Source organism: Helianthus annuus, chromosome 7 (genome assembly GCF_002127325.2).
Source record: "Helianthus annuus cultivar XRQ/B chromosome 7, HanXRQr2.0-SUNRISE, whole genome shotgun sequence".
NCBI classification, from domain to species: domain Eukaryota; kingdom Viridiplantae; phylum Streptophyta; class Magnoliopsida; order Asterales; family Asteraceae; genus Helianthus; species Helianthus annuus.
This window is the reverse complement of record NC_035439.2, coordinates 5,077,945-5,095,145: the sequence shown is the minus strand read 5'-3', so window position 1 is coordinate 5,095,145 and position 17,201 is coordinate 5,077,945.

Here is a 17,201-nt window from a genome sequence, read left to right as displayed (position 1 = left end):
GGATCTGATTATTACCAGTAGATATATATTGTTCTTTAGGTATCTGTTTTTTATCAGTAATTTTGATTTCCATCAATGATTTATATGAATGTGATTCAACTCGTTGATCTGTTAACTGTGCTTGTTATGTTATCGCACATATCTTATACAGTGCCATAGCCGACCTAGTATGTATACGTGAACCAAATAAAGTTAATAATATCATTCATGTGCATAGTGAGTTTGAGCAGATTTGTTTAGGATACATGTTTATGATTTTGGGTAATTAGAAAATGCTGGTATTGTTGTTTTAGATAATGCACATGTGCATAGTGAACTTGTGAAGTTTTGTGTAAGATACGTGGTTTTGTGTAACTAGGATATGATGGTGTTATTGTGATTTTGTGTAATTAGGATATGATGGTTGTAACGCCCTGCTTTTTCATACTTTCCATAATTAGAAAGCTCGCCTTGTAATGCTATTTTTGGAAATCTTGTATTATTGTAGTCTTCTTTTCGTTGTAAAATCCGAGACTTGGATCATAAATAAAATTTGTATTTCTTTAAATTCACCATCTACATATTCATACATGTTCATACGTTCGAATTCATTTTACATCGAATCCTTATTTGTAATTCATACTTATACGATACTTATTCACGATGCATGTCCATACTTGTCCTTAAATTGTTGATACCTAAAAACCCCTAATAATATGCTTATTTATACAATGATTAATCATCTAATATGTGACATATACTTGTCACTTACAAACATGTTACATACTTGTACATTACACTTTTTACCTAGTTAAATCATGTTTTATTTCATATTTCACCTTGTTACAAGTTAGGGGAAACATTGTTGCATATTATTACACAACTTAATTAACAAAATTACTCATTATAATGTTTTAAAAAAATAAAAAAATAAAGAAGTATGGCAGCCCCAATTCAGCAAAATTCAGCCCCATATAGTTGGGTTTTGTGGGCAAGTTTCAAGGTGTAACCCCTTCTAAACACTTACAAAGCCCAACCCATTGAAACCCTAATCCTTCCCCCTATAAATACCACTTATAACCAGCCTCCCTACCACTTTTGCAACACTAAAAACTCTCAAAAGTTCCTCCAAACCGTAGCTGAAAGCAAGGGTTCGAGCAGATTGACACCCCTTCACGAAAATGAGCATAACTCACTCAATTCTTATCCGATTCACTCGATTCTTTTTCCTACTACTTTGTATTGACCTTATCTACGTTTCCATGGGTTTTTCACAGTAAATAAGTCCCTGGAACTCCAGCAAAAAGGCTCCAAAGTCCACTGATTGTTTTTGTTTTCATGAAATCCTTTTTATTTCTTACCAAACTTGAGTCTATCTCATCTCAAACCTATGTCCTAATGCTTACAACACTTTAGTGGTTGGTTAGGCTTAAAAACAAGGTTGAGACACTTAAAAATCAGAGGATTGAACCTCATAAACTTGGTGTTTTGTTTAGGGTTTTTAACCCACAAGTCATGTCAAACTTTGTCTTTGATACATGAGTGATTATGGAACAACTTGGGTTGTCCAAACATACAATCCTCACATGATTTGATGATTTCTCTTAGTTAGTGTGTATATTTCTTATTCTTTATTGTATGTTCATGACCCTCCTTGGTTGTTTTTTTTTACATCAAGTGTAGTGGTGAACACATAGAGGTGCCTAAATGGAAGAGTTGATCTTCCTACCTCCTACATGATTTCTATAACATTTAGAGGTACCAAAATGAAGATTTTAATCTTCTACCTCATGCTTGAACTATTGGACATATATTATACAACCTAAATACTATCTATGTACACTCGAATCATTGATGTTGAAATCATATTCATTTGTCAAAGTAGTAGGTTATCATCTAAGGACCTAAACCTTGTTATGATTCTTATGGGTGTTCAACTCATGAAATCATTATAACCCTTGTGGTTACCAAGTGTCATACAAGTGTTATGTGTGAAGATGAATATTTTGATATAATATTTTCATGTCACTTTCATTCCGAATCTCGACTCTAAACATGCTTGAACTTAAACCTTTACGCATTCAACCTTCCAACCTCGTCAACTTTGTCACATTGGATAGTCGGAAAACATATGCAAACTTTGTGAGTATACTCGTATTTCCCCCTTTTTACTTTTACCACTTTTGGGGTGTAACATGTTTATCTATCAACTTACACGTGAACATTTTGCTTAAACACATGAACATTCCTATAACATGCTTGTATACGTGATGGCTTGATGCTTTTAACTTGGATTTATCTTATGTGTTGAATTTATCATTAACTTCGTACGAGCCAAACCGTGACATATGTAGCGCTATAGGATTAACGACCCGCCCCTTTATCTCGGTTATGTCATGAGCATATTGCGTTTCCTTGGTTTGATATGTTAGACACATACCATATTTAAAGGCTTATCTTGAATCACATGCTTGCTATGAGGAATTGTTCAAAACTTATCTTTTGCTATGTACGTATCAAACTTGTATACTCGCCTTTGGTTTTGCATTGAACTTTATTTTAACATGTTACAGGTGGATGTTGACGATGCATGGAATCTAGTAGGATGCTTAGATACACACTTAGAAAGAATTGTATTTGTATTGTATCATTTTATTATTCATGTTGTTGTACTTTGTTTCAAAACCTTGTACTTGATTCTTTAGAAATGAAATGAAATGATTATTTAAATACTTGTCACAATTATTAGCGTTATGATGTCTCGAGCAATCTTCACACTTCGTCTCATCCCGATGTTTCCGCCATTGGTTGGGGTGTGACAGATTGGTATCAGAGCCATAACTATAGGGAATTAGGGAAAGTAGGAATGCTTTAGCCTAGTCTATAGTTTTAGAGCTTTATTCTTATGTTTTACTTGAAACTACTTGCATGCTACCTTATTTGTTCTTATTCATTCTCTTTTGATCTTTTAAGCATATATGTCGCTTATGTGTTAACACTTGGCATGCTATATTTGCTTTATTATGAGCTAATACATGTTTTATTGTCCCATTCATTATGTGCTATTCTTAATATGCTTCATTGTGCGTTTATATTTGTTGTTTATTCCTTTAACATACTCTTTCCCTCATGCATTTTACTCGACTATTCTAAATCCGTAAACACTCGAGACGAATTCACCAAAATAGGCGTGAAACCCACAATTTGGTGAACGACTCTCAATCTATCTATTCTTCTTTTTACACGAGATATCGCCATTAAGCTAGGAGTGAAATCCACATCTTAATGGTAAATCTCAAATTTCAAATTCTAGTGGACCCTTGTCAACATGTCGAAACTAAATTTTGACTCGACGAGTACCAACCACACTAGGATACTAAATCGCCAAATTAGGGGTGAAACCCGCACCTTGTCGACTAGTTCCACTCCTTGATTTTCATTAATCCCGCCAAGTCTCGAAATTTCAATTGATTTGGGACATGTAGTAACCGGAAGGGTAAATACCGTTAACCGACTTGTCGGCGAGAGTATTTTACCTATTAGGCCAAAGCATGCTCCTCAAACTCGAAAGACTTTTCGACCACTTTGGTTAGTCAAAGTTCCGTTTTGGAACCATCCAAATTTTGATCAACATGTGTTTCTAATATTTATTTTATACGATGCAATCTTTCAAACTCGAGTATACTTTCGATATTCTCTTTTCATGCACACAACATATTGAACCTTTTCCATACATTTATATATATGCATGATTTCATATAATATAATTTCATATTCCTTGTAACGACGAGTGGAGACATATCATTAAGATTGGAGTGATTTCCTTACCTTGACGACTAACTCCACTCCCCTTTTTCTTAAAAAAAAAAAAACGACATCACCAACGAGTTAGGGGTGATTCCCTTACCTAGGTGATCGTTACTAAAACGTCTCTTCAAAATATCTTATTATGCAAACTCGATCATATCTTATACCAAAATTGTTTATCATTATTCAAAATACCCACTCATACCGATTTCAAAATGCATTGTTTTATCAAACGTACTTCTTATTCTACAATCTATTTTCACTCAACTCATATCCGCGAGATTCATAATCATGTCTTAAAACGTTTTATTGCTCGAACTTCAAAACCTTACGAAATGCTACCTATCAATTTAATCGGCTCAATGAAACTCTTGCCCGTGAACTTCATATTCGACTTAATCACTAAAACATGCTCACCTTCTACTTTTAATCAAAATCCAACCAACCTTTCTCAAATACTTATAAGATCTTATAGAAGTTATATGATTGTTTTACCAAATACCCTTTTCAACATCAACAAATCATTTGTTAATTTTTTTTAATCACTAAGTCCTTTTGCTAAATTTCTCTTCTAAGGATCCTAGTTTTCACAAGAACCTCCTAAATTCATAATTTCTTCTTTGATGAAACGAACTTACTTTTTAACGAAAACCTTTTTCCTACACCAATTTACAAAACACGTGGGCAAGAAGACTTCATAGGGACCGACCATTTTTCGGATTACGTAAACCCTTTTAAACAAAATTAGCATTTCTATTTGTTACAAAATACGTTATGCATAACCAACGAGTACTTTATGTTCCTTTACATATACAAACTATATTCTACCTTTCAAACCAGGCTCAATCTAATTTTGATTCGATAAACTCAACGTTCTGTTGGAACAACTATACATGCACATCGTCATACACGTTTTAGTCGATATCTCGCGATAACACCATTTATATCGTTCGTATCTACATACTTAGCCTTTCTAATCCGCAATGCCTCAACGTACACCATATACACAATATTTATTTTTCATACCTATACCTATGTTCATCATACACATACTACTTATACGTTTTACGCTTCTGCTTGTACACATACTACTTACACGTTTTATGTTTATGCTCATACATACATGCGTATTCATACTTAAACTTATGCTCATACTTTCATCCTTACTCATGATTCATACATTCGTACCTATACGCGAGCGTAACCTGAGGGATTCGCTTGCGTGGGTCCCACACATACTTAAGCATGGACTTGCTTATATACTATATTCTTGTACGTACACATTCTAAACTTTTTATGTATACCCCGATTCATACACAACTAGTACAAGCTATGCGGATAATGCGACGATCAAAATAATCACGGCTGCACACGGGATTATAGTGATAGGCGTATGAGAACCATAGAGTGTGCTTCTGCGTATGGTAATACACGGAACGTAACATGACACCGAAGACGAAACGGACGTAACATGGTCAAAACATGGTGGATACGCCGCTGGTACTTCCTATATATAAGTGTTTTCACCATGTTACCAAAATTTCGTAAAACGTGCCATGGGAAATTCAGTGTTTTACAGACCTCTTGGACCTAATACAAGCTTTAAGCAACTCACAAACACATTATGCCCGATTATCCATGACGAGACTTCATCCTTAACATGCTACTTTCATCTATCTAATGCCCATATCAATCGTATACTTGCGTTCATTTAGTGTCAATTGTTCGCCCCATGCTCCTATTTCCTTCCTTTCATACAAACCTCGTTCACAATCAAGCTCGTTTAAGCATTCAAATCCTAACTTATCTTATTACCCTTAGAACTTTCTAATTTTTAGCCATTTCAAATCGTTTTACCTATACCTGTTTACCCCTGCTTATGCCTCAAACCCATTTCAGCTCGACAAATCATTTTACAAACTTATCTTTATCTTCCCAAAATCTCGTACTTTTCAAAACGTTTCAAAATCTCAAGTCTCGAACTGTTACCAAAACTCTTTAAATCTACCTCTTAAATAAATTTCGGGACGAAATTTCCTAAAGGAGGGGAGACTGTAACGCCCTGCTTTTTCATACTTTCCATAATTAGAAAGCTCGCCTTGTAATGCTATTTTTGGAAATCTTGTATTATTGTAGTCTTCTTTTCGTTGTAAAATCCGAGACTTGGATCATAAATAAAATTCGTATTTCTTTAAATTCACCATCTACATATTCATACATGTTCATACGTTCGAATTCATTTTACATCGAATCCTTATTTGTAATTCATACTTATACGATACTTATTCACGATGCATGTCCATACTTGTCCTTAAATTGTTGATACCTAAAAACCCCTAATAATATGCTTATTTATACAATGATTAATCAATGTGACATATACTTGTCACTTACAAACATGTTACATACTTGTACATTACACTTTTTACCTAGTTAAATCATGTTTTATTTCATATTTCACCTTGTTACAAGTTAGGGGAAACATTGTTGCATATTATTACACAACTTAATTAACAAAATTACTCATTATAATGTTTTAAAAAAATAAAAAAATAAAGAAATATGGCAGCCCCAATTCAGCAAAATTCAGCCCCATATAGTTGGGTTTTGTGGGCTAGTTTCAAGGTGTAACCCCTTCTAAACACTTACAAAGCCCAACCCATTGAAACCCTAATCCTTCCCCCTATAAATACCACTTATAACCAGCCTCCCTACCACTTTTGCAACACTAAAAACTCTCAAAAGTTCCTCCAAACCGTAGCTGAAAGCAAGGGTTCGAGCAGATTGACACCCCTTCACGAAAATGAGCATAACTCACTCAATTCTTATCCAATTCACTCGATTCTTTTTCCTACTACTTTGTATTGACCTTATCTACGTTTCCATGGGTTTTTCACAGTAAATAAGTCCCTGGAACTCTAGCAAAAAGGCTCCAAAGTCCACTGATTGTTTTTGTTTTCATGAAATCCTTGTTATTTCTTACCAAACTTGAGTCTATCTCATCTCAAACCTATGTCCTAATGCTTACAACACTTTAGTGGTTGGTTAGGCTTAAAAACAAGGTTGAGACACTTAAAAATCAGAGGATTGAACCTCATAAACTTGGTGTTTTGTTTAGGGTTTTTAACCCACAAGTCATGTCAAACTTTGTCTTTGATACATGAGTGATTATGGAACAACTTGGGTTGTCCAAACATACAATCCTCACATGATTTGATGATTTCTCTTAGTTAGTGTGTATATTTCTTATTCTTTATTGTATGTTCATGACCCTCCTTGGTTGTTTTTTTTTACATCAAGTGTAGTGGTGAACACATAGAGGTGCCTAAATGGAAGAGTTGATCTTCCTACCTCCTACATGATTTCTCTAACATTTAGAGGTACCAAAATGAAGATTTTAATCTTCTACCTCATGCTTGAACTATTGGACATATATTATACAACCTAAATACTATCTATGTACACTCGAATCATTGATGTTGAAATCATATTCATTTGTCAAAGTAGTAGGTTATCATCTAAGGACCTAAACCTTGTTATGATTCTTATGGGTGTTCAACTCATGAAATCATTATAACCCTTGTGGTTACCAAGTGTCATACAAGTGTTATGTGTGAAGATGAATATTTTGATATAATATTTTCATGTCACTTTCATTCCGAATCTCGACTCTAAACATGCTTGAATTTAAACCTTTACGCATTCAACCTTCCAACCTCGTCAACTTTGTCACATTGGATAGTCGGAAAACATATGCAAACTTTGTGAGTATACTCGTATTTCCCCCTTTTTACTTTTACCACTTTTGGGGTGTAACATGTTTATCTATCAACTTACACGTGAACATTTTGCTTAAACACATGAACATTCCTATAACATGCTTGTATACGTGATGGCTTGATGCTTTAAACTTGGATTTATCTTATGTGTTGAATTTATCATTAACTTCGTACGAGCCAAACCGTGACATATGTAGCGCTATAGGATTAACGACCCGCCCCTTTATCTCGGTTATGTCATGAGCATATTGCGTTTCCTTGGTTTGATATGTTAGACACATACCATATTTAAAGGCTCATCTTGAATCACATGCTTGCTACGATGAATTGTTCAAAACTTATCTTTTGCTATGTACGTATCAAACTTGTATACTCGCCTTTGCTTTTGCATTGAACTTTATTTTAACATGTTACAGGTGGATGTTGACGATGCATGGAATCTAGTAGGATGCTTAGATACACACTTAGAAAGAATTGTATTTGTATTGTATCATTTTATTATTCATGTTGTTGTACTTTGTTTCAAAACCTTGTACTTGATTCTTTAGAAATGAAATGAAATGATTATTTAAATACTTGTCACAATTATTAGCGTTATGATGTCTCGAGCAATCTTCACACTTCGTCTCATCCCGATGTTTCCGCCATTGGTTGGGGTGTGACAATGGTGTTATTGTTTCATGTGATTCACATGTGCATAGCAAACATGAGCAGCTTTGTTTAATATACGTGTATATGATTATGTGTAATTAGATTTTGTTGATGTTGTTGTTTAAATTGATGCAAATGTGCATATTGAATTTGAGCACATAACATTAAACTTTACATATGGATTGATTTTAAGCATCATTATAAGAATATGTGATGCACATGTGCATATAGATGCACGAATTCATATCGTTACAGTGATAGTGATGAAAAAGGTTGTTTAATGCACATACTAATTGAAATTGCATGTTTGATTATATTATGTTTCAATTATTATTGTAGGCAAAAAAAATGGAAAAAGCGAAGAAAATAACACTTTTGTTGAGATCGAATGACAAAGGGGCAACAAAACTGCCAGATGATAAGGAAGGTGATGATAAGGAAGGTGAATACAAAAGTGTTAAGTGAAAAGCCAAAGAAGGTTGGTTATTAGTCGATGATGCAGTTGGTATTATATGCACATGTGCATCCAATTGTTACTTTCTATTGAACGATGTTCTTTGATGTCACGTGCAGTTACGGCAGGATAAAGAAATACAAGGAATAGGACAAGTAGACGAATGCACGATGTGATGGATGATAAGGGCGACAAGACAGTGGAAAACATTAATGAAAGAAAGTTGGATAGAATGATGTTATATTGAAAATTATGGTTGTTTTTTGTATGATGGTTTATATGTTAGTTATTTTCTTTTAACGATAATTTATATTTGTTTATTGGACGATGACAACTATGTGATTGTTAATTCCATAATTTGATGTAATATGGTATAGTATATGTTGGAAATGCACATGTGCATAAGGTGAATTAGTATGCATAGTGGTGATATATGATGTGTTACCGGATGATTATATTCAGTTTACAACGTTTTCAAATGTTATATGGTGGTTGGTATAGTATATGTTAGAAATACACAATTGTGTAATATTGTGACGTAAATGATTGTTAATTCCTCATCATGCCATAAGATGCATAAACTCCACCCATGCCTCCCCGGTTGTCGGCTTGTTCTTCCATTTTTTTTGTAGTTGTCCGCCACCCAAGACCCTTTGTTTAATGCCATTCTGTACATAATTGGATAGTCATCCATAAGGCACCTGTTCAGAATCCATACATAAACAGGATCCATACATCAACGACATGGTATAATTTTCAACATAATGCACATGTGCATATAAGTTAATACAATATCATCTACAATCAACATGATGCACATGTGCATATAATTTAATACAACATCATTTACAGTCAATATAATGCACATGTGCACATCATTTAATACAATATCATGTACAAAAGTATAAACATCGTTTACAATCAACATAATACCTTTAGTCACAAATCGAATGAATTGCAACTCTTGATGATCTGTATTTGTAGGTGTTGTCAAAGTGATGTATACATAGAGTCAAGAGTCTGAATTTCAAACCTATGAAGGGTATGTCGACTTTCAACAGTTTTAGACATAATTTTGTGACTATCAACGGGATTGATAACAGATGGACCACCAAAGTCGGCAACAGATGTTGTATGATGATGATATTTCAGACAATATATGAGGAGGTTCATCTGATATACGAGGATCGACACGAAAACGCCATATGCCATTGTAAACATCGTGCCGACTGCAACCGCCATGAAGTACATGAACACGACTATCTATATGCCATGAAAACCACCGTGCACGGCTCTCCGCCGCCGTGAACCGCCGTGAATGCCTCTCGGCCGAGTGAGAAGACCATGAACTGGTGCTGGTGAACTACCGAAACCCCAAAGTGGAGATGATATATGTGCATATAATATTGAGTAACCATAATTAAATAAGTGTATGCACATGTGCATTTTTTCATATCAGTAACCATATGGAGTCAAACAGTAAACATGTATGCACATGTGCATTTTTCTGTCAATATAGTAAGTTTGGTCATATATGTTAGATGGATAATAATAAAATTTGAAACAATTACATATAATAGGTAATTGATAACAAAGTATAACACATACAATAGGTAATTGATAACAAAATATAACAATGATAATCATAAACATTTGAAAACAAACATATAGTGCAAAACGTTTATCGTCATAAATAGTTCAATCAAGAATAATAAGTCGGGTTGGTTGATTTACGGACTTCTGGTCTGGTTGAACGTCTAAGAGTTTGCTCAGATTCTTGTATGTATGCAGATTCTTCGGGATCATCGTCAACATCGGGTATCCAATATGGGGTGCCATTAGGTGCCAATAGGCGTACTGTTCCTGTACTGTTCCTGTGTAAATAACAAATAAAAGTTGTTTAAAATTTTGTAATTATTACAGGGTGTGGTAATGGGATGCACATGTGCATGATAAGTAATATACATAAGAAAACAACAAGTTAGTTGTTTGATGTTTATTAATGATAACTAGGTGGTATTAGTGATGTTTAAACATATGTATAATTATGTACCGTTGGGTTGGCTAAAAGTTTATATGTGATGATTAATTTGTGATGATTACGGATTGTCGTTAAATGTTTATATAGTTTAATTGTCAAAATAATGCACATGTGCACAAATGTGCACAATGTAGTTGTCAACATAATAATGTCTACATAATGCACACGTGCATAATGTAATTGTCACATAATGCACATGTGCATTATCATTTAATATATAATGACATATTGTATTTGTCAACATAATACACATTTACATATCATTCAATGCAGTATAATTTATTGCTTATCATTTTAATGCAGTAGTATAATTCACAAGTATAGATAATTTACTAGTATAGATGTATAATACCTTTTAGTCTCAAACCGTATAAACTGCAATGCACATGTGCATATCAGTCACAAAAACTTATAAAGATGAGAAATACTGAATTATGCCAATCAGAGCAATCTCATCTCCTCTTGACGTCATTTTTATTCACTTTTACATAAGCACTTCAAATATAGTAAGTGTAATAATTCAAAAGCAACATACGGACAGAAAAAAAACTTAAAATTAACACCGATTTACACAATAATAAACACTTACAAATGTCCAATCCGCAGTGACCCATCTGGGATGGTCCGGTGATGTAGTTGTGACCGCGATGTTGGATTGACGGTGGTGAACCTACAGTCACTTCCCATCTCCTTCACGCTCGCCCACTAACTACACGATGAACCGATCTGCATAAAAATGGAGAGATGCAAATGAAAAGAGATTACCTGAATTCTCGCTGAAACACCGATTCAAGTCTCTGACTTCAAGATCACTTTCAAGTGTCCCATTCTGTATCTAGATTGGTCGATTCAAGTCAATGACATTGCGGTTGTTCAAGATAACATTCAAGTGTCCCATTCTGTATCTAGATCGGTCGATGAGAGACACTATGAGAGACACCGGTACCCTCGCCGGAACCCTAGACACACAGTAGTCATGGTCACCACCACCAGACCATCACCACCGTCGACTTATGCCCCGTCGTGGAACCCGTGAACGCCGACTGCCGCTCCACCGTGAAATCCGTGAACGGCCGATGAGATACGAACGAACCCGTGAAATTTGTGGGATCGACTGTTGTTTACTGCCGTGAGAACCACCGTACACTCTTGTGCGCCGCCTGTACGCTGCCGTGAATAGCCGTGATCCCTCAATGTGTCGCTGCTGATGATGCAGATTGTGGTTTGGAATGAATGAATTGAACTGGAGAAACCCTAAAACAGGGGACGTGATGTTACAGTTCAATATATTTACAATATCTGCCACCGTGTGTTTTATGTTTTAGTTCAATATATTTACAATAATGCCATGTGTTCACATTGGTTCTCGCGGTTCTCACAATAAAGGGTGGTTCCTAACGGATCTTTATCCTATATATATATATATATACACACACATATATATATATATATATATGTAATAACCCTCGGTAAAACCAACACCCTCATAATAGTTCTAACATCCTCCTATATCTTATAATGTCTCAATATGTCTTTATATACATCCCGTATGTGAAAACCGAGCCCGAAATATAACATAATTTATAAAATAAATTAAAAACAATAAATATTAAGTTGAGGCGGGCCGCATAGACCCACCCCAACCATTTACACGGGCCGTGTGAAGGTGTAACCGGATTCCTTTATTTTCTTTAGTTCAGGCGGGCCGCGTACGACCTCGTTTAAGTTTATGCGGGCCGCGAGAGACCTAGAATGTGGCAAAGCCCGGTGCGGCCACGTGGCCCAACACACGACAAGTCTACTTGGTGACCCAGCCAACCTACGCGTTGACCCAGCTTTGACGCGGGCCACGTAAGCTTGGCCTGTTCTTTACGCGGGCCGCATGGAGACCCGATGTCAGCCCTATATAAGAAGGCAACGGGCCTTCAGTCTGTTTCGTTCATTTCTTTCAACTCTCTCTCTAAATTCTAAATAGTGGGCATTATACCCGAGTCCAATACACCCTAAATAGCGAGGTTCTGCTACGATGTAAGTATTATAACCCCTGGAGACGTATTAGATGCGCTGCTCGATTGATCTAGGGTTCCGTAACGGCTGTCGTGGTTCTGCCCGACGTAGTCGTTGGAATGCCGTCTCGGGGAGGGTATTACTAATGTTAAAATGGGTTATTATACTAACACACGTGTTTTTGTGTAAATTATAGATTGTCACCAGGAAACCTTACGAAAAACCTAAAACAGCAATGTGAGTAATCTCCTTTTTGTAAACAGTTTTTACAAAACCTTAACCTTTTTACAATGCAATTTAGCAGTGATTGAGTCTTTGTAATTCTACAATTACTGCCGGTATGTTGGGGTTTTGTATACAAAATGTGAGTAACGTTACCATTGGACAAAGAGTTAGCCAATGTGTAATATGACCCTCTAGTCAGACTTGACACTACTGAATGAGTAATTGGGTAGATATAAACATTGTAATCGCTCTCAACACTGTTTAAATTAAATTAATATTTCTTGATGAAACTGGGATTCACTCACCAGTATTACCCACTGACAAAATGTTTTTAAAACGCGTTTCAGGTAACAAAATGTGAAAGCCAAATAGAAGCCAGCTGGACAGCACTGAAGGCTTGGAAAAGTGGCAATAAAGTTACCTAAGAATAAAATAGATGTTTTTATTAAATAAAATAGGATTTATTCCTATGAAATGTGTGTACTAAAAACTTGGGTTTTACCCATGTGTTTAATGTTATAAAACGTGGTGGTTTACTCTGATTAAATATTTCCTAACTACGGTCCTGATGAAAATTTCCGCTGCCAAATTGGATAAATAAACCTGATACCACCGAAACTGGCTCACGGCCGCCCGTTCCCGGGAACTAGGGATCGGGGGTTGTGGCAGAAGGTGGTATCAGAGCTATGCCATTGATTCAGCCACAGAAGTGTTATGCTGACATCAAAATTCAAAGTGTTAGGAAATAAATTACGGAAATACGTGCATAATTGTATTTTCTTGTTATGTGTTATCTGACTATTTGTTAGTTTACAGTATGAGCGACCAAGGACCCTCTGACGCGTATCGTCAATTGTCTGGTTCGCCTAGGAGCGAAGGCACCTCCTCTTCTCAGCCTGCCCTCTCGGGGTATTCTGTTGATACGGAAGAAGGAATCATTGTGTTTAAGGCTCAATCTGAAGAGCCATTTCCTCAGAAAAAGAGGGGATGGTTCAGTAGGGGAGCACACGAGCGTAGGAAACGTATGAAAAAGTTGCAGGAACAGCGAGTGTTAGCCGCAGCTAAACGAGAAACTGATGCCTATGCCCAGGATATGCTCAATAGGGGTATAGCCAATATTCACATTTTAGCAACCACTGCAGCTGACCCCAAACCTGGAACAAATGCTAGCACCCCAACCACAACTACCAAATCCTGATCAACCCATGGAGCTAGAAAACCCTGAAAACCAAATAGAAATGCCTGATTACAACCAGGAGGAGATACCTAGGGTACCTGCACCAAATCCCCAAGACCCAAACAACCACGACCCCTGGTGGGACGATGTTAGGGAATATGTGCAACAAAACCCGATACAGGAAAATGTGCCAATACCCAACTTAGGAGCCTACCCAGGGTTAGATCCTCAAGATCCCTATTACATTAATGATGCATACATTAGGAAGATCTTAGAGAATCCCTACCCATACCAGGCCCCTATCCCTCCGTACCAGGAACCCGCACCTCAGATTCCAAACCCAGTCCTAGAACCTGCACCCCCAATGAGTGCAGAAAATGTACAAGAACTTAGGACTTTCGGTGAGGAAATTTTAGAAAGCAGTGAGAGAATGCGACAGGTGGGAGAGCGTCTCGTATGGAAATACGACGAGCGCAATATGGATTTTTGGATGAATCCATATCAGTAAACGTGATAGTGGAAACGGTAGTAGTAGTAGTAGTAATAATAATAATAATAATAATAATAATAATAATAATAATAATAATAATAATAATAATAATAATAATAATAAACGATATAATAATATATGTGTGTACGTGTTAGAAAAAAAAACTACGGATGCATACTATTAGTATTATAGCTTTACATTTCAGTTGGTATTGTAATTTTAATTTCAGTACTAGTGTGTAATGATGCATACTATATGAATAGAGTAAAAGTCGCAATGCTCGATGCTTTTGACTAAAAGTGCGTGTCATGTGATTGGCTATATTCGAATATTATTTGTGATATTAATATTTGGTAAATGTTTAAAATTCAGATGGCCGACGAAGGAAATCAAGATAATCTGAATAACGATAGTAACAATAACGTGGTTAATGAGAATCCAAACAACAATGGAAACCAAATGGATAATAGTGCCGTTCAACACATAGTGGCACAAGGAATTATAGATGCAATGCCATTTATTATTCAAACGGTTCAAGAAGAAAATAATAAAAGTAAGCATAGCAGTAAGCGACCAACTGAACCGGAACACAGCGTGAACAATGGACTCGTACTTCAAGCGCCCATTCCCAAAAGAAGAAGAACCATGCCATATGGTTGTTCTTACAAAGAATTCTGGTCCTGTAAACCCATAGAATTCTCGGGCAATGAAGGACCCATTGCAGCTTTACGTTAGATAGAGAAAACTGAGGCTGTTCTGAAAATAAGCAAGTGTGCTGAAGAAGATAAAATAATGTTTGCTTCGAATCTGTTTAAAAATGCAGCTCTAGAATGGTGGAACACTATCCTTCAGTCAAAAGGAAGTGATAGAATTTATAACATGGAATGGGAAGAATTCAAAAACATGGTAGAAAGGAAATTCTGCCCTCCTAATGAAAAGGAACAAATAGCAAATAAGTTTCTAAACCTTAGAATGGCCGGGGTAGATAGTAAGGGTTACACTACCACATTCTTTGAATATGCTAGGATAGTACCAACCCTTGCATCACCTGAACCGGTATTAATCTCCCGTTACATCTGGGGATTAATTGGAGAGATTAGACATGTAGTCAAGGCAGCTAGACCCCAAACCATAGAAGAAGCTGTAGAACTAGCCAATACCTTGACAAATGAGTTAATCCGTACTAGAGAAGAAGATCAGAGAAGAAACCTATCCCAAAGGCTTACTCAAGAATTCCGTTCTGGAAATTTCAACCGTAGGAATGTAGGTTCTACATCTGCACCTTATTGCAAGTATTGCAAAAGGAAGCATTCTGGAAAATGCTCCATTTATTGCAATATCTGCAAAATATCAGGTCACAAGGAAGAAGACTGCAGGAAGAAAGCCAATAGCAGGGTGTGCTTCAACTGTGGGGAACAAGGTCACATCAAGACCAACTGTCCGAAGTTAGCTCTAGCTACAAACAACAAGAACACTAAAAATGCTAGAGCATTTGTTTTAACTGCAGATGAAGCCAAGATGATTCCAGACGTCATTGCTGGTACGTTTTTAGTTAATGATATTTTTGCTAAAGTATTATTTGACTCTTGTGCAAACCAAAGTTTTATTAATACTTCGTTCTGCAAACTCCTAAATCAATCATTAACTAAACTACCACAAGAATGTCTCGTAGAGACAGCAAATGGAGAAACCGTTAGGATTTCTGAAATCTTGCAGAGAGCAAGAATAGAAACTTTTAATCAAAAATTTATCGCAAACCTTTACCCAATGAATCTGGCTGGATTCGATGTTGTGTTAGGAATGGATTGGTTAATAGCCAATAAAGCCAGTATTTTATGTGATCAAAAGTCAATTCAAGTAAAATCACCAAGGGTGAAAAGATCACAATTAAAGGAGGTAAACCATCTAGATCCACTAAATTCATCTCTGTGATGAAAACTGCAAGTTATATAAGAAAAGGATCTATAGTGTATTTGATTTCTATAATCACTAACACTAAAGGAAAAGAATTAAAAGACATCCCAGTAGTGTCCCAATTTTCAGATGTCTTTCCAGAAGAATTGCCAGGACTACCGCCAGACAGGGAAGTCGAATTTAGAATCCATCTGCTACCAGGAACAGCACCGATTGCCAAAGCACCTTACCGTTTGGCACCCGCCGAAATGCAGGAACTGAAGGAACAATTAGACGAATTGTTGGAGAAAGGATTCATACAACCAAGCTCATCGCCATGGGGAGCGCCGATTTTATTTGTTAAAAAGAAGGACGGATCAATGCGTATGTGCATTGACTACCATGAATTGAACAAAGTCACGATAAAGAATCGGTATCCATTACCGAGGATCGATGATCTGTTCGATCAACTTCAAGGAGCTCGATTTTACTCTAAAATCGATTTAAGATCAGGATATCATCAATTAAAGGTACAGGAAGAGGATATTCCTAAAACCGCATTCAGAACAAGGTATGGTCATTATGAATTTAATGTTATGCCATTTGGTTTAACCAATGCCCCAGCCGTATTTATGGACATGATGAACCGAATATGTAAGCCATATTTGGATAAATTCATAATTGTTTTCATAGATGAT